We start from the raw sequence: 22,914 nt of genomic DNA, 5'->3' as shown, positions 1-22,914 counted from the left end.
GTCTTGTGCTGCAATACTGCTTTCTTTTCTTGGCCCTGTGTACAGCTGCTGCATTGCCTTCTATGCCTCCCTCTGCAGCTGCTGTTGCTTTTGCTCTGCAGTTGCTGTTTCTCTTGCACTTTCCCTGCAGCACTTCTGTTGCTGCTGCCAAGCTGCTGCCTTCTTTTTCCTGCCTGCTGCTGCTGAGCCCAAAGCTCAGTTCACTGCCAAAGCCAGCTGAGCCCAATCTGGTCCACTATCAAGTCCAAAGCTCAATTCAAACTGAAGCCCAATTCAGTCAACTGTGGGCTTAACCAAAGCCCAGTTGTTTAAGACCAAAGCCCAAATTCATTAAGGCCCAATCCAATTCAGGCTTAATCAAAAGCCTAAGTTTAAGGCCTAAGCCCATTTGCACTTCAAAGACCAAACTGAGCCCATGCTCAGTTCCTTTTATTGTGAACAAACCCATTAGCACTCAAAGCCCAATTTAAGCCAAAAGGCTTCAAAACCCAACGCAAATCTAGGAACCCAATTAGCTAAAACACTTCCAAAACACACCCGATCTCTGTGGATCGACCCGTACTTGCACGAGCTACAACTGACGACCGTGCACTTGCGGTATTACTGTAGGCCCCCGTTTTTATTTGCGCTCAATTTCTATACCCTTTCGAGGCACTGAAAAGAGGGAGATGATATAATTTCACCGATATATATATACTGCGAAAACCCTAAAGAGAAATAGAAACGGATTCCGAGCACACAAGATGGGCCTACATTACAGCCAAAAACTCAGCCTCAGTGAAATCTCCCGTCAAAACACTAATCAAGAGTAAAGAAAAATGAAGATAGGTACTGGGAACACGCTTGCCAGCGTTATTGCTACCACTCCACCGCCAGCACCGAGACTCGGAAGCAAAACCAACGATATGACATGAGGAGAAAGAATCACATGCCCTTTTGTAGCCGCAGCGCTTTTGGAATTTAAGTAAGGAAGGGATTTTCTATTTGAAGCCAATCCTGGAAAGAGGCAACCAGGCTCGCAATAGCAGGCTGCACGGTGCCAACAGTCCGCGCCACGCCGTGCCAAGCCAACAGTCCGCACCACGCCAAGGCCAAGCTAGCATCCAAGCCAAGCCGGCGATGTGCCAAGCCAATAGTCCGCGCCACTCCAAATCCAAGCCAATCCAATGATAACTTCTCATTCCAAGCCAATCCAATGCTAGCGGCTCCACTTAGCGCCGAGTCTATGCCGAAGGCTCCGTCCTGCATTCTCAAGTCTAACCCGGATGACACACAACCATTCCAAGGCGACGCCAGCATTCCAGGACGATGCCAACATTCTGCATCTCAACCAGCAACCACTTCTACCACTCCGCGGCCTAGCTAGCAGCATCACGAGCAGAATCTATGCAAAGCCACCAACACAAGAATCACGAATTCTCCTTACCTCCCGAAAAAGGTTAGACGGATCTTCCTGAACATCTCTTCGTGACTTGCCGTTTAGATTTTGTCCTTGTATGTCACCATCTTATGCTTACCTCGCAACAAAGCCTCTATTCCGAGCTAAGCAGGGGAATTAATGTTGATGGTGGTTTTTAGCTTATGGTTAAAATCGTAAAACCTTAGTCAAATGGTGACGTAAAACTTGAGTAATTATGTCGCCACTAGCACATTTATTGAACCATTCAACATGACTGCGTAAAATTATCGGGGTACCTTTTTTATGTATATGCCATGCTCCAGATACTGACTGGCATCATCTCTACACATGCCAGCCACGCATGCTAGCCAAACGTGCCAATGGCATGCCATGTCATCCACATCTCCGCGCCAAAGGCATGCCGACCATGCCAGCTGCACCATCGTGCCAATGGCATGCCATGCCAGCCACATCTCCGTGTCAAAGGCATGCCGACCATGCCAGCCGCACCACAGTGCCTATGGAATACCATGCCATCCGCACCACAGTTCCAATGGCATACCATGCCAGCCACATCTTCGCGCCAAAGGCATGCCGACCATGCCAGCTGCACCACAGTGCCAATGACATACCATGCCAGCAACATCTCCGCGCCAAAGGTATGCCAACCATGCCAGCCGCACCACCGTTCCAATGGCATGCCATGCCAGCCACATCTCCGCGCCAAAGGCATGTCGACCATGCCAGCCGCACCACAGTGCCAATGGTATACCATGCCAGCCACATCTTCGCGCCAAAGGCATGCCGACCATGCCAGCCGCACATGCCAGCCGCACCATAGTGCCAATGGCATACCATGCCATCCACATCTTCGCGCCAAGGCATGCTAACCATTCCATCCGCACCACAGCGCCAATGGCATACCATTCCATCCACATCTCCGCGCCAAAGACATGCCGTCCCTACCACATGCCGCTGGCTGCCAAACGAAGGGTTGCAACAATCAACGACTACCCTTCCATCTGAGATGCATATTTCAGCCATCCAAGTTCTCCACCTAACGCATGGCAACCTCCAGCCCAAGGCCAAACATCACGGTTTTTCCAAAACCCTAATTTTGGCCGCGCCTAAAATATGCCAAAGCCATGCCGGACCTAACACATGCCGCTGGCTGCCAAACGAAGGATTGCAACAATCAACGACTACCCTTCCATCTGAGATGCATATCTCAGCCATCCAAGTTCTCCACCTAACGCATGGAAACTTCAGGCCCAAGGCCAAACATCACGGTTTTTCCAAAACCCTAATTTTGGCTGCGCCTGAAATATGCCAAAGCCATGATGGCCCTACCACATGACGCAGGCTGCCAAACGAAGGGTTGCAACAACCAACGACTACCCTTCCACCTGAGATGCATATCTCAGCCATCCAAGTTCTCCACCTAACGCATGGCAACTTCCGTCCCAAGGCCACACATCACGGTTTTGCCAAAACCATAATTTTGGCCGCGCCTAAAATATGCCAAAGCCATGCCAACCCTACCACATGTCGTTAGCTGCCAAGCGAAGGGTTGCAACAATCAACGGCTACCCTTCCATCTAAGATGCAGATCTCAACCATCCAAGTTCGCCACCTAACGGATGGCAACTTCCGTCCCAAGGCCAAACATCACGGTTTTTCCAAAACCCTAATTTTGGCCGCGCCTAAAAGATGCCAAAGCCATGCTGGCCCTACCACATGTCGCTGGCTGCCAAAAGAAGGGTTGCAACAATCAACGACCACCCTTCCTTCTGAGATGAAAATCTCAGCCGTACAAGCTTGCCACTAAACGCATGGAAACTTTTGGCCCAATGCCAAGCCCTAATTTTGGCCGCACCTAAACTATGCCAAAACCCTAGTTTTGGCCGCGCCTAAATTACGCCAAAATCTTAGCTCGGGCGTGCCTAAACCATGCCACTAGCTGCAAACGAAGGGTTGCAACAATCAACGACCATCCTTCCTCCTGAGATACGAATCTCAGCCATACAAACTTTCCACCAAACGATTTGTGGAAATCTCTTGGCCACGACGCCAAAAGCCTAATTTGGCCGTGCCAAGAGCATGCAAGCGCCGCAACCATGCCGCTGGTTGCCAAACAAAGGGTTGCAACAATCTACGGCTACCCTTCCTCCTTAGATGTAGATCTCATCCGTACAAACCTGTCACCAAACGACTCGTGGCAATGTCTTGGATGCGATGCTAACTCTTGGTCATGACACCAACCTGACTACGATGCCTATTCTTTGGTCACGTCACCAAATTGGCTACAAACGCCAAATCCTTTGGCCACGCCACACGTAGCAACGTGCTACACGTTTTCCACGAAAACAATCGAGACATGAAAACATGTCACAAACTGGGGGATGCTCATCATGGTATTGGTCTGGCGGTTTACAGCGTGCGGCATACACTACGCCGGTTACGGGAAATTTTCATAAGGGTGAGGCGGTTAGTAAATACAACAAGTAATGGTGAAAAGTTTTTTCATTATGGTAATCAATCACTCATTACCCAGTGGACGTAGACGAAAGTCGAACCACGTATCTCTCAAGTCTCATGATAACTTAGAAGCTTTTACATTATATTTGTGTTCTTCGTTATTATTGCGATCGTGAATACCATTTATTACTAAGCATCATCAGTTCAACAGAGGCATCAATACTACTTAGTGTATGATCCTCTGATATGTACACATTACGTAGACTACTGGAAAACGAGTAGTCACAGTTTGGCACCCAACGTGTTTTGCTCACGAGCTTGAGTTTAGACATAGTTTTACCTTTAACTTATGTATCTTCTGAAACGAAGGGATCTGTGTTCCAAAACGATGAATCTCACTCTCTAGTGATTTGTTCATCCGTTATTTGTGTATGTTTTTGAATTCATAGTCTCTAAAGACGTACCTTGTTACATATTTACAAAAATTTCACAAAAGCGTACTCACAAAACGCCAAAATCTTTGTTTTATACTAAAACAACCTTTTTTAACAAGAGCATATTTTAGATCTGAGAACCTTTGACTGACAGAGGAATCTCAGTGAGATTTTAAGGAAGAAAGATCTTCTAAAGCATTTAATAACCTTGTTTTTTGCGAGATCTGACACCCTTTTTTTATTGGTTTTCAACGTTTTAATCTTGTCTTTTCCAAGGGTGTCATAAAAATTTAATACCTGTCTTTCAAAGACATTATTTTAGTTCTTTTTTCTGAAAAAGCTTCTTAGCTGTCTTCTCTGTCAGAGAATTAATTGCTACTTTTGACGAAGGCACCCAAGTAGCAGATTTCTTCAACTTTCTGTGATCGAAGGATAACAAAAGACGAAGGCATGCAGAAACCAAATGATTTACCAATAAGCTCACGACCAGCACTTACCAGAGGGAGATCCCAAGAGCCGTCTCAAGCGTATCAAAGGAATGAAGCAGAGGACAGACAAAGAAAAATAACAAGAAGAACAATTGATAACAAATCACCTATTCCTGCTGAAGGGACGGAGCAAACATTGGGAGCTCAACCACTTTACGGCATGCCGTTACCAGGGCATCCCACCACAACAAAACCACCTGCGGCCAATGCAGGGTCACCCAGAACCTTAGTTCCCACGGGACGAGGGTTGGGGAACTTAGCTCCAATCCAGATAGATCCAGACGCACCAATTGTAGAAGAAGGAGCGGAGAACTCTGAAGATCCAGCCGACATCACTCCTCAGGGTGGTGGAATCCACAACGAAGATCAAATGGCATCACAAGTAGCAGCTTTGCTCCTCCGCAACAAGGAAAACGAGGATGACATGCACGAAATGGCCCAAGAGAACCAGAACCTAAAATATATGTTAGACATACAGATCGAAGGTTCTCAAACTCACCCTCCACTAAAGAGGAATGAGAACGTAGCTACCCCGGGAAGACGAAGGGTGGATCCCAACCCACCAAAGGCTAACCCAGCGGGGAAAGCTAGGAGAACACGTCCCCATTGTCTTTTCGCATTTTAAGGGAACCTATCCCTCTGAAATGCCCGGTACCTACGTTCCAAGCATACAACGGTACCTCAGATCCCGCAGCCCACCTACGGTATTATAATCGTGTCCTTGCCCATTGGGAAAGAGATGATGTAGTAATTTGTAGGTACTTCCCTGCAAGCTTGACAAAATCAGCACTAGCCTGGTATGACAACTTACCAGCAAACTCAATTGACTCTTTCGAGCAATTGTCTACGATGTTTTTGGAGACATACATGTACAACAAATCAACAAAGGCAGGGTTAGTTAGGCTATTTGCTTTAGATATCGGACCCCGAGAAACATTGATGCAATACACAGACAGGTGGAAAAAGACGTGCCAAGCAATCAGAAAAGTCAATCCATAAATTAGCATTAACTGCTATAAGTATGGACTTGATAGAACCTCACCCAACTTCGTGGAGTTTCACAACATAGCCCTCGATTCCGAAGGCGAGCTCAGGGTTTTCCAAGACCTGTACATCAGACTCGAAGAAATCCAGAAGGATAATCCAGGGCACAAGCAAAGACGACAACAGCTCCGCAGCGAACCAACTCTCTGGATCCAATTCCGGAGATACCTAAGCGACAAAATGAAGCCGGGTTCAGAACTAACTCTCGAGACAAACAATCAAAATACGGAGATGGCAAAAGAGGCAAAGGAAGAGAAGAATTTATGGATAAAATCTACACAAATCTAAATAAAACTTTCTCTCACATCCTAAGCAAGGAGGGAGCAAAGCCAGGCTTTCCTTACCCTAGTACTAGGGGAAAGCAGCCAGAAAAAACGAAGGAGGCCAAGGAGTACTATGCGTACCACCAATACTACGGGCATACAACTGATGCGTGCTACCACTTAAGAAATGTGAACCAAAGATTCATCGACGAAGGAAAATTAATGGAGTACGTACAACTACAACCAGCGGAAACTGAGGAGTCCCCAAAGAAAATGATATAATTACCTCAAGATGGCAAATACATCAACATGATCACCTTCTCCAACGGAGGTCAATAAGAATGCTCGAAGACATCCTCGAGTTAGCTCGAAATAGAAAGAAGTTAGAATCCCATGAGGTGTTCAAGCTAAGTGGACCACCTACTAGCACTTGGGAAGAATGGATGGCCACGCCATTAACTTTTTCAACAAAGGACGTCAATCAGGAGGTTGAAATGCACAACGATCCACTAGTGATCACTCTTCCAATACACGGTTGGAATGTTACGAAAATTTTCGTGGATGGGGGGTAGTTCGTTAAATGTGCTATTTTACGAGCCCTACCTACGCATGGGTTTGAGAGCAGAGCAAATGGATTCTTCCACTTGCACAATATACGGTTTTAATGGAGCAGTCTCTAGACCAAAAGGAGAAATTTTCTTGCAGGTACATGCAGGACTCTTAGTATCCAATACACGGTTCTGCATGGTGGAAGCACCTTCGCCCTACAATGTAATCATGGGAAGGCTATGGGTTCATAAATTGCGAGGAACAACTTCGACATATTGATAGACACATTTTTGTGTCCGATTTGTCTCGATTCTATATATTGTTAGGGCTCATTTTTGTACTTATTATGGTGTTTTATTTATTTGTAGGTATTTTTGGCTAATAAACATTTTTGGAAAAAATTGGCTCGAAAAAGTGGTAAAAGCGCCCGGAGGACACTTGCTATTCGGACTCTCACTATGAATAAGTGGTACCCAAATTACTAAGGGGCACCCTCAGGACACCCCAAGGAAGGTGCTATCGGAACCCCCACTCTGGTTAGGGGGCTATCCTTCTTTATCGTTCAAATCTCAGGATTGGCGGGAATCTGGTGTACAAGCTGCGTATTTTCCTGGGAAGAGCTGGATTAAATTATGTTGAGTTTTTCTCGGTGTTTGACGCTGGAATGGATTGGTACCACCCTGTTACGAATAAACAGGGTTGGTAGGTCTTCTAAATTCGAAAATATAGGGCGTTATGTGGAGTTAGGACTGAACAGAGGAGATGGAAATATTATCGGATTTTCTGAAATTCCGTGAAGTATTGGAGAGGTTTCTTAGGTGGAGATGAGTTGGGATGTACATGATGAGTCAGAACAGAGATTGTAGGTGGCACAGATTCAAAAAAATAGGCATCAATCTTCGGTTTGGATAAAACAGGGCACTGGTTATTTGTGGAAGTTTCATTGGTTATATTTGTGGAAGTTTTGTACTGTGAACGAAGGATTTACTCTCAGGGATTCGTGTCTTTCAGTTTTAGGAAGTTTTATAACTCACAAACCGCGTAAAGAAGATTTGGAAGAGAAAAAAAATTCCGAGTATTACTGCCTAAGAAAAGAGTTATTTTTGGGACTTCACTTGCTTTATACGGGACCTTCCGTGTATATATATGAGGCTATGGAGTCACAGAAGGGAGTACACAACCTTAGAAAAAGTTTAGAACCCAACAGAGAAGAATCAGTCAAGTTGCAGAGCGAGTTACACCGGCAGGAGAAGAAGAAGAAGCTGAAGAACAAACACCATTCAAAACAGTCGTTTTTTCAGTCTTAATATCTCAATACTTAGGCGTCTCAATTTGTAACACTGCTACAGTAACCAACATGTCTCTGTAACAGTTCGTCGTTTGTAACAGCTTCTTTGTAGCGCCAATACAGCGTTGCAAACTGTCTGTTTTATTGTCTTCCTTCCTTTTAAGTAACTTTTGAACCATAAACCAATATTTTAAGCAAGTGACTAATATGAGGAGCTAAACCCCATTGTTGAGGCGATAGAGGAAGCTATTTTTCCAAAAAAAAGTGGTATATTCTATTTTATCTTTTTATTTGCAATAATTATATGATTATTTTCCTTGATATATTATTGAATATGATTTTTATTTGAGTGATTGTGATTTATTTTGATGGAGTATGCTTAGTTTTAAGACTTTTGATGCTTCATACTTGGTATTTACAATTATTACTTTTGAAAATCTACTTGTTGCAATACTTTAGAATCAAATTAAACGAGAAAATTGCATAAATATAAGTATTGGTTTAATCACTTTGAACTTGGAAAATAGTGGAATCTTAGCCTCAGTGTTTCTTTTAATATTGATATCATCTTTGTTTGAGTTTGCTATAATTTTTATTGTGTTTTCTATTTTAGTTTTGAATTTAAGTCTAAAAAAAAATCCTTCACAAGTCTGAAAAACGACACTCTTTTTACCACTATCTACAAATAACATCAATTTTTGGCGCCGCCGACACGGACTTGTTTTTAGGGTTTTAGATTTTTTTTTTTTTTTTTTTTTTTTTTTTTTTTTTTTTTTTTTTGGTATTTATCTTGTGTCTACAGGTTCTGGATCATAAAGAAAATTGAGCCAAAGAGTTTGGTGATTTCATAAAGACTTGGAGCTAAAGATTAAAGCAAAAAGAACAGAAAAGAAGACAATTTTAGTTTAGGGTTTGTTTATTTTCTTTTAGAAAAAAAAAACTGTATTAGGGTTTATTATTTTTGTAATTTTTCTTTACTTTTTTTGGACTTTTGGACTTTGGGAAATTATTTTTTTTTATTACCCTACGGAAGGGTACTTTAAATATAAACTGTTTGCAGAGAAGGAGGACAATTACGATATTGTCTCTGCACCTTGGGTTCGTACACTAGACATCGGAGTCAGTGGCCCAAGTCGACTACAACCGATTCATCCCCCGTCTGGAACGGGAGGTAAGATTCTAAACACTCGCGAATCCCCTGTCAGCGAATTACTGGACTCCTTCATATGCATATATGTTGAGGACTGAATATGGACATTTATTTTTCTAGTAAAGGGCAAGGCCTGGCCATACAAGATAAGGGTTCGAATTTCATCACCGTTATCTTCTTGCCCGCTTTAGGAACACGTAACCTACGCGAACCTAAGCCTAAAATTTTGACTAGAACGAGACCGATAGGGTAACGAGCTTAACAGGAAAGTCATTCGAAAAATATTGGTTACTCTTTTAAGCATATTTCGAAGTTCTTGACGGTTTCTGTAAGTTGAATGCGTGACTGCGTCGCATTGTAATACCGGTGAGGCCTTGGGTATCAAAGCTCCATCGAGCTTCCCTCGCCTCTATTCAACTTACATTAACTCGGATTGATTCCAGAGGGGTTTGCTTAAATTGTAACGAATTCCCGTTCGAAGGATTAGAAGCTGGTCTAGAAACAATCTAAGTGGAGCCATCATGCTTTTTGTTTGCTAGAAATCAATAGGTTTGATTTGGTTGAGTCGTCCTTGATCTGTGTTTGCTTACCCTTCCAATTTAGAAAATTCTATTTTATGCCTGAACGTAAAAGAGACGCACTAGGTAGATTTTTTAAAGAGAAACCTAGTAGTTTGAAGCGTCTCGATTAACGTCCTTTGACTGAGGAGAGAATCCATGTTGCTCCGATAGCGCCAGAAATGGAAACTTTGAAAGCTTTGTTGAATCCAACTAGGACTACTCGTCCCTCATGTATCAGGTTAGCTGAGACGGAAGCAACTTATGAAATTAAACCTGGGACCTTACAGCTGCTCCCAATCTTTTTAGGGAAAGAAAATGAAAACCCCATATTTCCATGTTAGGGACTTTGAGGAAATTTGTAGTACCCTCAAGATTAGAAACCTAGATGATGATGCTTTGAAACTTAGGTTATTCCCCTTTTCCCTGAAAGATAAAGCTAAATCGTGGCTATATAGTTTGGCTTCCAAGTCAATCGAAACGTATGAAAAACTTACATCTGTCTTTTTGAACAATTTTTTCCCTAGGCACAAAACATTGTCTATTAGGACGCAAATCTGCACGTTTTCTCAACAGGAGGGAGAAAATTTGTATAGGTATTTGGAAAGGTTCAATGATTTATTAGCCCAATGTCCTCATCATGGTTTAGAGAAGGTTAGGTTTGTTCAGATCCTTTATGAGGGTTTAGATTATCCCACCACAACCACAGTAGAATCTACGTGTACTGGTGGATTTGAGAACCAAACAGTTGATGACGCGATGACATATTTGCATGAAGTCGTCGAAAAGACCCAACAATGGGAAAGTAGTAGGGGACCCCAGAAAATAATTCTTCTTAGCAGAGGAAACGTTAATAGGGTAGAAGGAGGCTATGAATCAGATGCCAAAATTGCTGCTATAGAGAAAAGGTTAGAAGCTTTAGAAATGGGTAACACTAGTGGTAGATTGGAGCCTCTTTGGGAAGGCCAGAATAATGAAGAGCAAGCCAATGCTATATATAATAACACTAGGTTTGATAATCGTCAGAAGTTTGACCCATATTCAGAAACCTATAATCCTGGTTGGAGGAACCATCCGAACTTTTCATGGTCTAAGGGCCAGAGTCAGGGTGAGTCTAATAATTCTAATGCCCCCCCAGGTTTTGGCTACACTAGGAATACATCAGGCCCAGAAAATAAAACGACTAGCTTAGAGGAATCTATTAAGATGTTAGCAAAAACTCAGGAAATGTTAGCACAGAGCCATGTTAGTTTTCAACAAGAAACCAAGCAGAATTTTCAAACTAATGCTCAGAGCCTTGCTAAGTTAGAACTTCAAGTCGGCCAAATAGCTAAGACCTTAAGTGAGAGAGATAATGGTAGGTTCCCTAGTCAGACTAATCCCAATCCTAAAGGAGTTCATGAAGTAGGTACAAAACCATCGAATCAATTGAATGCTATTAGAACCCTAAGGAGTGGTAGAATAGTAGACAATCAGGTAACCATGCCCGATAGTGAACATACTGTAGTTCACCCCTCAGGACCACTAGCTAAGAAAACTGATAAAATTTCTGATGATGCCAACTCAGTCCCTGAGAGGTATGATTCTGTGCCTAGAGCCCCATTTCCTCAGCTATTAGTACCAACAAAGAAGGAATCGAACTTTAATGACATATTGGAAGTTTTTAAGCAAGTTATCATAAACCTTCCTTTATTAGATGCAATTAGGCAAATTCCTGCTTATGCCAAGTTCCTTAAGGATATGTGTACGCGAAAGCGAAAACTTAGCGTCCATAAGAAAGCCTTTTTAGCTAGTCACGTAAGTTCAATTATTCAAAACACTACAACTCCAAAGTACAAAGACCCAGGTTCCCCTACCATTGCTTGTAAAATAGGTAAACGCCGGGTAGAAAAAGATTTACTTGACTTAGGAGCCAGTGTGAACCTACTTCCGTACCATGTGTACTTACAGCTAGGACTTGGTGAAATGAAACCTACTCAGATAACACTGCAGTTAGCTGATAGGTCTGTTAAAATTCCTCGAGGTGTTATTGAGGATGTCATTATTGAGGTCGACAAGTTTATTTATCGAGTGTATTTCGTGGTCCTAGATACCCAACCTGTCCCTGACCTAGAGTACCAGATACCTGTGATTTTAGGTCGCCCATTTTTAGCTACGTCTAATGTGATCATTAACTGTCGAAATGGTGTGATGAGTTTATCTTTTGGTAATATGACTATGGAGATGAACATTTTTAATGTCAGTAAGCTACCTCATGAGATATATGACACATGTGTTGAAGAGGTTAACATGATATAAGCCTTAGTTCAGGAGTCATTACCAAACATTTTGTCTGAAGACCCATTAGAAAGTTGTCTATCCCATTTTGGTTTAGATTTTGACGACGATAGCACTATTGAACAGGTGAATGTTCTATTAGATTCTACCCCTGTGTTAGACACTGATAGATGGAAAGCTAGGTTCGAACCGTTACCAGTTTCTGAGACTACCCTAATTCCTTCTTTAGAAGAGCCCCCAAAGTTTTCCCTTAAACCACTACCCGATACTCTAAAGTATGTTTTTTTAGGCCCATCTGAGACTTTACCTGTGATTGTAGCTTCCGATTTGGATAGTGATCAGGAAAGTAGGCTAGTAAATGTACTTCAAGACAATAAGGAAGCTTTAGAGTGGATTATAGCATACATTAAGGGTATAAGTCCTACTGTGTGTATGCATCAGATTCATTTAGAGGAAGACTCCAAACCTTCTAGGGAGATGCAACATCGACTGAACCCTAACATGAAAGAGGTAATTCGAAAAGAGGTGCTTAAGTTGTTAGATGCGGGTATTATTTACCCAATTTCAGACAGTAAGTGGGTCAGCCCTGTTCAGGTGTCCCCAAGAAATCAGGTATCATTGTAGTCCAGAATGATAATAATGAATTAATCCCAACCCGAGTGACCACGGGATGGCGTGTGTGTATTGACTATAGGAAATTGAACAAGGTCACAAGGAAGGACCACTTTCCCCTTCCCTTCATCGACCAGATGCTAGAGAGATTAGCTGGACATAGTCACTACTGCTTTTTAGATGGCTACTCCGGTTATAATCAGATCGTTATTGCCCCAGAAGACCAAGAGAAAACCACTTTTACCTGTCCCTTTGGTACCTTTGCGTATAGACGCATGCCTTTCGGGCTTTGTAATGCCCCTACGACTTTTCAGCGTTGCATGATGAGCATATTTTCTGACATGGTAGAACGGTTTTTAGAGGTCTTTATGGATGATTTTTCAGTGTTTGGTTCATATTTTGATGAGTGCTTGCATCATTTGACATTAGTGTTGACTAGGTGTAAGGAAAAGAATTTAGTGCTTAATTGGGAAAAATGCCATTTCATGGTTAAATCAGGAATTGTGTTAGGGAACATCGTATTTTCAAAGGGTATAGAGGTAGACAAAGCCAAAGTTGACCTTATTAAGACTTTACAGGTCTCAAAAACCGTAAAAGATATTAGGTCATTCCTAGGGCATGCAGGTTTTTACCGTCGATTCATTAAGGATTTTAGCTTGGTTTCTAGACCTCTTTGCAATTTGCTTGATAAAGATGTTAAGTTTGTCTTTGATGATGCTTGTTTAGAAGCTTTTGATAAGCTTAAGACTTTACTCACTACCGCTCCCACAGTCCAGGCACCTAACTGGAACCTACCCTTTGAAATTATGTGTGATGCTTCAAATTATGCTATAGGCGTTGTGCTAGGTCAGCGAGAAAACAAATTACTCCATGTGATTTACTATGCTAGCAAAACTCTAAATGATGCCCAAATGAACTATACAACTACCGAGGAGGAATTGCTAGCCATCGTGTTTGCCTTGGATAAGTTTAGATCCTATTTATTAGGTTCTAAGATCGTAATTTATACTGATCATGCTGCTTTGAAATACCTTTTGTCTAAGAAGGATACCAAACCTAGATTGATTATATGGATCCTTTTGTTACAAGAATTTTGTCCAGACATTAGAGACAAAAGGGGTGCAGAGAATGTAGTAGCAGACCACTTGTCTAGGATAGTTGTTAGTTCCCCTAATAATTCCCTTCCTATAAGGGATAGCTTTCCTGATGAATAATTGTTCTATGTTTCCCAATCACCTTGGTATGCAAATATAGTGAATTATCTTGTTACTGGTCGAACACCTCAACATTGGGGTAAACAAGATCGTTCTAGGTTTTTAGCCAAGTTTAAGCATTTCTTTTGGGATGATCCTTATCTGTTTAAGTATTGTCCGGACCAGATTATTAGGAGATGTGTATCTGAGAGTGACCAGTCTGGTATTATCTCCTTTTGTCATGAAAATGCATGTGGGGGTCATTTTAGTGCTAAGAAGACTGCTATTAAGATTTTGCAGTGTGGATTTTACTGGCCTTCGTTGTTTAAAGATTCCCATAGCCATTGTGTTTCTTGTGAGCATTGCCAGAAGTTAGGAACCATTTCCCCTAGAAATATGATGCCTTTGAACCCTATTTTAGTGATTGAGGTCTTTGATGTGTGGGTCATTGATTTTATGGGTCAATTTCCTATTTCATTTGGTTATCTTTACATACTTGTCGCTGTAGACTATGTGTCTAAGTGGGTTGAGGCGGTTCCGTTTAAAACGAATGACCACATGGTCGTAGTCCAGTTTTTGAAAGAGAATATACTTACACGTTTTGGTACGCTGCGAGCTATAATTAGTAATGGAGGTTCACACTTTTGTGATAGACCGTTTGCTCTTTTAATGAAACAATATGGTATTACCCATAAAGTAGCAACCCCATATCACCCTCAGACTAGTGGTCAGGTAGAGGTTTCCAATAGGTAAATTAAATGTATTCTAGAGAAAACAGTTAATCCAAATAGGAAAGACTGGTCGTCGAGGCTTATTGATGCCTTATGGGATTACCGTACTGCATTTAAGACACCCATTGGAATGTCACCTTATCGTTTAGTGTTTGGCAAGGCATGTCACCTGCCTGTTGAGTTAGAGCATCGAGCCTATTGGGCTATTAAGATCTTAAACTTTTCACTTGACAAGGAAGGAGCTCAAAGAAAGCTCCAGCTCAATGAGTTGGACGAGATTCGTAGAGATGCATACGATAGTGCTAAGGAGTATAAGAACAAAATGAAACTTGTGCATGATAGAAATATTTTACGAAAGTCATTTTCTCCAGTTCAAAAAGTTATTATGTATGACACTCGTTTGCATCTATTCCCCGGGAAGTTGCGCTCTCGGTGGACCGGTCCTTTTGTGGTCCGTACTGTTTTTCCTCATGACGCTGTTGAGATTGAGACACCGGATGGTAGTAGTTCTTCGAAGGTTAACAGTCAGCGATTGAAGCCATTTTTAGAGCCTTTTCCTACATGTGATGTTGAGGAGGTCCCTCTGGAGGACCCTGTTTACCTTGATTGACCATCGAGGCGATTTTGTATGTTGTATAATATTTTTGTAGGTTTTTGGTTACACTTCACCCAAGTACTATCTTTCCGACTTATCTCTTTACTATTTCCTCTTGTTACCTATATTTTTGGTACTATTATTTAATTAGAAACATTGAGGAAAATGTTAGATTTAAGTTTGGGGGTGGGGTAGAACTTTTTGTTACTTTTTAGTTGCATAATTAAACTCCAGAGCCTAGAAATTTATGCCTATTAAGGATGGCACTACCCAATCTAAGTGGATGGAAGCATTTTGGTTGTAGGAGTTGAGGAACCAATCTGACTAGATGGCAACATCTAAAGAGTCTATTCATAAAAGCACAAAGCTCAGGTGTTAGAAATAACATGATAGTTTCACCATATCTCGTTGAGTCCTTTTCACTTCTGTTTTTATTTTGTTTTGTTTTTAAACTATGTTTCTCTAAGTGATTAGGTGGGGTTCACGATTCAAGTTGTTACCAAAGCTAGGGTGAATTAGAGTGATTGAGATACAAAAAAAAAAAAATTGAGACCAGACCATCAGACCAACCGGAATAAATTCAATAAAGTCGACCACTGGAACCCTTGTATATGCCAGTTGTGTTGACCTAGAGTTAGGATTATCAATCACTGGTTCCCTTGTATATGCCAGTGTGTTGATATTAGTCAGACTAGTATCTCAGTCCATTAAGATAGGTTCATTTTGGCGGAGGCCTTCAGACAGATATGAGAAACACCGTTCACCTAGTAAACATCAAAACCATCTATGTTTTTCTCTATATCCATCTTCTTGATCTATCCATGTGATTAGTTTTGACTCCGGATATTGATGTCCATAGTGCGACTATTTGAATAGATCTCTGTCACTTATATATGAATTTTAGTATGCTTGAGTGCGAACTCGTGTACAACAATTTGAATTTCGCATCAAGGTACTTACTCCTGTAGTCAATAAGTATGCCACCCAAGGATATTCTTTAGTGCCTTCCAAGGTTCTGTGCAGATAGCTAGGATCTGGAGTATAAAGGTTTTGTGGGTATACCTATGGTAAGCCCTCCGGAGACAACACTCCGCCACTAGGGACACCTAGGGGTTTAAAGGCTTATTGCATACGCTAAATGCAATCGATGATGCCTGCGACAGTGAGTTAGGATTTTATTTCTATTTTATTTTTGCTCAAGGACTAGCAAATAATAGGTTTGGGGGTATTTAATAGACACATTTTTGTGTCCGATTTGTCTCGATTCTATATATTGTTAGGGCTCATTTTTGTACTTGTTATGGTGTTTTATTTATTTGTAGGTATTTTTGGCTAATAAACATTTTTGGAAAAAATTGGCTCGAAAAAGTGGTAAAAGCGCCCGGAGGACACTTGCTATTCAGACTCTCACTATGGATAAGTGGTACCCAAATTACTAAGGGGCACCCTCAGGACACCCCAAGGAAGGTGCTATCGGCATCCCCACCCTGGTTAGGGGGCCATCCTTCTTCGTTCAAATCTCAGGATTGGCGGGAATCTGGTGTACAAGCTGCGTATTTTCCTGGGAAGAGCTGGATTAAATTTTGTTGAGTTTTTATCGGTGTTTGACGCTGGAATGGATTGGTACCACCCTGTTACGACTAAACAGGGTTGGTAGGTCTTCTAAATTCGAAAATATAGGGCGTTATGTGGAGTTATGGATGAACATAGGAGATGGAAATATTATCGAATTTTCTGAAATTTGGTGAAGTATTGGAGAGGTTTCTTACGTGGAGATGAGTTGGGATGTACATGATGATTCAGAACAGATATTGTAGGTGGCACAGATTCGAAAAAATAGGCATCAATCTTCGGTTTGGATAAAACAGGGCACTGGTTGTTTGTGGAAGTTTCATTGGTTATATTTGTGGAAGTTTGGTGCTGTGAACGAAGGATTTACTCTCTGGGATTCGTATCTTTCAGTTTTAGGAAGTTTTATAACTCACAAACCGCGTAAAGAAGATTTGGAAGAGAAAAAAATTCCGAGTATTACTGCGGAAGAAAAGAGTTATTTTTGGGACTTCACTTGCTTTATACGAGACCTTCCGTGTATATATATGAGGCTAGGGAGTCACAGAAGGGAGTACGCAACCTTAGGAGAAGTTTAGAGCCAACATAGAAGAACCAGTCGAGTTGCAGAGCGAGTTACACCAGCAGGAGAAGAAGCTGAAGAACAAACACCATTCAAAAAAGTCGTTTTTTCAGTCTTAATATCTCAACATGTAGGCGTCTCAATTTGTAACACTGCTACAGTAACCAACAGGTCTCTGTAACAGTTCGTCGTTTGTAACAGCTTCTTTGTAGCGCCAATACAGCGTTGCAAACTGTCTGTTTTATTGTCTTCCTTCCTTTTAATCAACTTTTGAACCATAAACCAATATTTTAAGAAAGTGATTAATATGAGGAGCTAAACCCCATTGCTGAGGCGATAGAGGAAGCTATTTTTCCAACAAAAAGTGGTATATTCTATTTTATATTTTTATTTGCAATAATTATATGATTATTCGCCTTGAAATATTATTGAATATGATTTTTATTTGAGTGATTGTGATTTATTTTGATGGAGTATGCTTAGTTTTAAGATTTTTGATGCTTCATACTTGGTATTTACAATTATTACTTTTGAAAATCTACTTGTTGCAATACTTTAGAATCAAATTAAACGAGAAAATTGCATAAATATAAGTATTGGTTTAATCACTTTCAACTTGGAAAATAGTGGAATCTTAGCCTCAATGTTTCTTTTAATATTGATATCATCTTTGTTTGAGTTTTCTATAATTTTTATTGTGTTTTCTATTTTAGTTTTGAATTTAAGTATAAAAAAATCCTTCACAAGTCTGAGAAACGACACTCTTTTTACCACTATCTACAAATAACATCACATATCACCAATACCTACGCTTTCCTACACCTACGGGTGAAATGAAAATGAAAGGCGATCAGCAAGACGTAAGGCAAACACTAGGGAAGTGCAGTATGGAGCCTCCTTAGTACCCGAAGCCATCTCATATCCTGAGACAAGCACCTCCGCCACCCCAGGGACAGACGTCTTCGCCAAATGACAATTATAGAAAAGCAGTCCTCAACGACCTTAACAACAAACCTGAACCGGTGGAACCAACGAAGAAAATCAACATCGGGACGGAGACAGAACCAAAAATGCTCAACATAGGAACATTACTTGAAGAGGAAAAGGAGATGCAACTACAAAGGTTACTAAGGGAATACGCAGACGTCTTTGCATGTTTAATGGAAGACATGCCAGGAATTGACCCGAATTTGGTCTCACACCACCTTCGGCTCAAACCGGAGATACCACCGTTTAAGAAACACATTCGTAAAGTGGCAGATATCTACCACGAAGGGGTAGAAAAATAGTTGCAAAAGCTACTCGTAGCTGGATTTATACGAGAAGTCAAATATCCCACGTGGATATCCAACATGGTCATCGTACCTAAGAAGAACGGAGGCGTGCGCATTTGCATTGAATTTATCAACCCCAATAAAGCGTTCCCCAAGGACAGTTACCCACTGCCAAACATCGACCAGCTGGTCAATGTAACCAAAGGCCACCAAAGACTATCCTTCATGGATGGATACTCAGGCTACAACCAAATAGCCCCTGCAGAAGAAGATCAGGAGCATACTGCGTTCTTTACCCCACGAGGATTGTATTGATATACAAGGATGCCTTTTTGCTTAAAGAATGCGGGGGCAACATACCAACGATTAGTAGACAAAATCTTTAAGCCATGGATATGCAAAATACTGGAGGTCTACGTAGACGATATGCTCGTCAAAAGAAAATAAGCAAAAAACCATCTCTCAGACCTAAGGTAGATATTCGAAGCCATGAGAAACTTCCACATGAAGGTGAACCCGGAGAAATACACGTTCGGAGTTACCTCAGGAAAATTCTTGGGATATTTGGTGACTAAGCGAGGAATAGAAGTAGACCCCGAAAGGGCCGGAGAAATAGTGGAGATTTCGTCTCCACAAACTCTAAAAGGAGTACAAAAGCTAAATGGAATTTTAGCTTCCAGGGGAAGATTCATAGCAAGTTCAACGGATAAATGTAAAGCATTTTTCAATACGCTAAGAAAAGGAAACAGTTTTACATGGACCACAGAATGCGAACAAGCCTTTCACAAGATCAAAGAGTACTTAGCATCAGTACCCATCCTACAGAAACCGGAGCCAGGTGAGATACTCACCCTATACCTAGCAGCAACAAGCTACGCTGTGAGCGCGGTATTGGTACGAGACCAAATGCAAGGATAAAATCCCGTACACTACATCAGCAAGACACTCAGTTCAGCGGAGCGTAATTATACCAAGGTGGAACAACTCATATATGCCTTAGTAGTGGCGACACAGAAACTAAGGACATATTTCGATGCACACACCATCCGAGTTTTCACAAAAGCTCAGATAAGTCAAATCCTCGACAACACGGAGAAAATTAAAAGAGTGGCAAAATGGAACGCCATGATCAAACAGTTTTACATAATCTTCGAAACAATGAAAGCTGAGAAATCACAAATCCTAGAGGACCTACCTCTCAACGATGAAGCAGAGATAGATGACATCCCAGGAATGGAGGAAGACAAGCCGGAACCAGAAGACCTCTTGGAACCGCAAAATTCACGAAGGTGGGAGATATTCGTAGATGATTCCTCTAACGGAGAAGGTGCAGGTATAGGGATTGTAATAACAACCCCTATCGGAGACCGACTCATCTATACATTCAGGTTAGAATTCGAACAATACACTAACAACATTACAGAGTATGAGGCGGTCATACATGGCCTACGCTTGGAACAGGAGATAGGCATATCAGAAGTTCGCTTAACTAGTGATTCACAATTGGTCATTAGACAAATCGAGCTCAAATATCAAACTCTGGATCCAATATTGTCTTCGTACCTAAAGTTAACACAGGAGCATGCATCAAAGATCAGCAAGGTCACGTTCAGACATGTATGTCGGAAAGACAACAGACACACAGATGCCTTAGTATTCATATCGTCAATGCTGAGGGACAGAAATACCACCTCCGTCCAAATCGGAAGGATATATGAACCTTCGATATAAGGGATAACCCCAGGAGTTGAGGAAACCTTGGTCGTCCAAAATAGAGCCATGAGGGAAGCAGAAAAAGTAGACGAAGGTATAGAAGAACCAGATAATGAAGTCGACGAGACCGACAAAGATCAGTCCAAGTCAGACGGAAGCAACGAAGACGAAGAAGAAGATGATTGGAGAATCCCAATTCACCAGTACCTTGACAAAGGTACCTTACCCACAGATGTCAAAGAAGCTCTAAAACTCGAATCAAAGGCAGCAATGTACATCCTACGAGATGGCATACTGTATAGAAGGTCATTTCTTGTACCTCTGATGCGGTGCCTTTCACAAGACGAATGTAGAAGAATACTGCATGATATACACAGCGGAGAAGCTGGAAAGCATAGCAGAAGAAGGTCCTTGACAATCAAAGCCAAGATGCAAGGATACTATTGGCTAAGCATGGACGAAGATGCAAAAAACGTGGCAAGATATTGTGAAAGATGTCAACGCTTTGCCAGGAAAATTAAAGCACCAGCAACGGAGCTGAACTCAGTCATCATCCCATGGCCATTCGTAAAATGGGGGGTTGATACTGTTGGACCCTTGATAGAGGGAACATCGAAAAGAAAGTACCTTATCATGGCTACGGATTACTTCACCAAGTGGGTGGAAGCAAGGGCTTTGGAAAGAATTAGGGACACAGATGTCTTTAAATTCTTGTTTGAGCAAATCATTTGCAGGTTCGGAATACCAGCCGCCATAGTCTCTGACAATGGCAAACAGTTGGAAGGAAAGAACATAGACATGTTATTCAACACGTTCAACATTCAGAAAAACAAGTCTACTCCAATATATCCTAAGAGCAATGGACAAGAGGAGGCCACTAACAAAATGATAGCAATGAACTTAAAAAAGAAGCTGGGGGTATACAAGAAAAGATGGTGTGAGCAGCTACACAATGTCCTATGGGCCTACCGAATTAAGAGAAGGGCGGCCACGGGAGAAACTCCGTTCTTGATAACCTACGGAGCCGAAGCAGTCATCCCGAAGGAGATAATACTGCCAACAACAAAAACATAGGCATGGGAAAAGAACCTGACAACGGATCTTATGCTAGAAAATCTTGATTATCTTGAAGAAAGGCGAGAAGTGGCTTTGCAAAGGATGGTAAACTACCAACGAAGTCTAGCTCGCGAATACAAAAAACGGGTAATCCCTAGAAACTTTGTGGTTGAAGAATACGTACTACGTCAAATACCACCATATCAAAAGAAGAAGGAATGGGGAAAATTAGCTCTGACATGCTACGAACCCTACATCATACACGATATTGTCGGGAAAGGATCATACTACCTAAGAAATATTAAAGGTGAAGTATTGCAACATCCATGGAACACAATGTACCTAAAAAAGTACTACCCGTAAGCGAATGGTTACTACTCAGGAGAAGAAGGGAAGGGGCAATATCCCACCATGTTCTATCCCTGATCAAAGGTATTATAAACCTAACTAATCAATGCAAGAAACTTTTGCTAAGAAAAAGTATATGTTGATTAAATATAAACTGGGTTAGAATAGACACCCTCTGTCAAAACTGACGATGAGACAAGGTAAGGCACAACTGCGCATGTGTCAATACTCGAATCCTTGGAGTGATAACTCCATTCATGAGGCAGTAATAAAAAGTAAGATATCCCCTATAGACATACCTTGTCGAAGTAAAGCAGCCATCGCGCTGAACGCGTAGGGTTACAGGAAAATTATTTCCCACATAGGATCCCTCACCACCGCGGTACCTTCTGGCCAAAGGATACTTGGGTAGGATGATGAATGTTCCACCAAAGGTTAAACATACCTTAGCACCTTGTGATAACTCGAATGTGAAAATAATTAGATACAACACGTCTAATATACTCATGCAATAATAAAGGTACCATAATAGTGTTACCAAAATACGACTAACACGTCTTAAAAGTTGCAGATGACAAAGGATCAGAACATGACAAAGAGTTGTTTCAAGGAAAGGAGACAACAAAGACCCCTCAGCTGGGGGCATAATACAACAAATAAGTTCAGTTGGAAACAAAGTGAACATCACATGATCATAGATAAGGAAGACGAGGGAAGACAACTCCTTCAGCCTGAAGCTCAGCCTCCGGAAAGGCCTCGTTGATGTAATCAATGGAAGAACGCTCGAATTGCACCTTCATATGAGAATCTTGAGCCTCGAAATCCGAAGTCGATTTCTGAAAAAGATCCGTCATCTGAGCACTGAGCTGGTCATTAGCCTGCTGAAGCGCCTCAGCCTTAAACTTAACAGCGGCATCAAACTTGCGAGATATCTACAACGAAGATATTTGACCCTCAAGATGGCTAATATTGGCGTTTGCACCCACCAGCTGCTCCTGGAGACCTGCGGATACGAAGGGTATCAGCAACAAGTGTAGATGGGGAAAAACGAGTCGCTGGTTTTTTTTAGGGAAGTGAAGAGACGAGCGTGTTGTCGAGACTCCTTAACCGAGCAAACTATTCAACCTCACACAGATGCACTGCAAAGGGAGTGCTTAGATTCGAGAGATAAATCTGTAGGACTCCGGCCTAAACCAAGTCAATGGCCGTTCCAGAGTCAATTCGGCCAGAAAGAGGGAGATGGGTTGATCTGTAGGAGGGAAGCTGAGAATTGTGTGGGATCAGTGATGTTCAAGAATTGTGGGTGTGTTGAAGGTTTCTGCAATTTTTGGTGA

The 22,914-nt window shown here is 41.7% G+C and overlaps 1 pseudogene; it reads right to left on the bottom strand.

The window, feature by feature from the left end:
* Positions 1-10,197: 10,197 nt before the first annotated feature.
* LOC113341463 lies at positions 10,198-10,297 on the bottom strand (annotated as a pseudogene).
* Positions 10,298-22,914: the final 12,617 nt, after the last annotated feature.

Source organism: Papaver somniferum, chromosome 1 (assembly GCF_003573695.1).
Source record: "Papaver somniferum cultivar HN1 chromosome 1, ASM357369v1, whole genome shotgun sequence".
In the NCBI taxonomy this organism is placed as follows: domain Eukaryota; kingdom Viridiplantae; phylum Streptophyta; class Magnoliopsida; order Ranunculales; family Papaveraceae; genus Papaver; species Papaver somniferum.
This window is presented reverse-complemented; position numbering and strand designations above follow the sequence as displayed.